Raw genomic sequence first — 1,180 nt, 5'->3', positions numbered from 1 at the left:
GACCGGGACCGGCAACGGGATCGCAACCCTCGGCGTTGCCCCCGCTCCTCGCTCAGCCAGTTAGCGGCCGGTCTGTATGTGGGTTCCGAACCCTCAGCGGGAGCGCTGCCTCGCTTCCCAAGCGGCGCACTGTAGCAGTGCGCCACCGGGCCGGTCCCTACAGTACATTATTATTAACTGTAGTTACCATACTGTACCTCAGATCTCTAGTACTTACTCATCTTATAACTGAGAGTTTGTATCTTTTGATCAACATTTATTTACCCAACTTTGCAGTCCCTGGCAACCATCATTCTACTCTTTTGTTTCTCTAAGTTCGGCTATTTTAGATTCCACATACAAGTACCTGATTTCTTCTTTATCTTTGATTTACAGTGTTTTGACTGTGATGTGCCTAGGTATTTTTTTTAAATATTTATTCTTCTTGGATTTTACCGAGCCTCTTAAATCCATAAATTTTTGTCTTTCACTAAGATGGGAAAGTCTTCAGCCATTATTTCTTCAGAAAAGATTATTATTACCCTCTCTTCTCCTGGGATTTCAATTGTCACCTTTTTGATATCGTCCTCCAAGTCCCTGAGGCTCTGTTCTCTTCTCTTTCTCTCTTCCCTCCCCTTTTAGAATTTATAATTTCTACTGATCTACCTTCAAGTTCACTGATACTTTTTCTCTATCACTTCCATTCTGCTGTTAAGCTCATCCAATGAATTTTTCTTATATCTGATACTGCCTTTTTTACTCATAAAATTTTCATTTGTTCTTTTTGTAATTTTTCTTTCTCTGGCGATATTTCCTATATTATCAAATATAAGGGTTTTTTCTTTATTTCATTGTAATAGTCATAACTGATCCCAGGTCTTTATCTGATAATTCCAACATTTGGGTCATTTTGGGATTGCCTTCTATCGGAATGTCTTTTCTGGGAGAATGGTTTACATTTTCCTAGTTCTTTATATATGGACTAATTTTGGTTTGTATGAATATGCCACTCTTGTTTATTCTTTTGTTAATAAACATTTCTTTCACTCTAGTTTTAGGCCATTATGAATTATGTAGTTGTGAACATATGTTCACACATTTGTGTGGACATGTTTTTATTTTTATTAAGTGTATATCTAGAGGTATAATTGCAGGGTCATATAGTAAGTGAATGTTTAATTGTTTTTCAAAGTGACTATAT

Source organism: Galeopterus variegatus, unplaced genomic scaffold (genome assembly GCF_000696425.1).
Source record: "Galeopterus variegatus unplaced genomic scaffold, G_variegatus-3.0.2 Scaffold19184, whole genome shotgun sequence".
Classification (NCBI taxonomy): Eukaryota; Metazoa; Chordata; class Mammalia; order Dermoptera; family Cynocephalidae; genus Galeopterus; species Galeopterus variegatus.
This window is presented reverse-complemented; position numbering follows the sequence as displayed.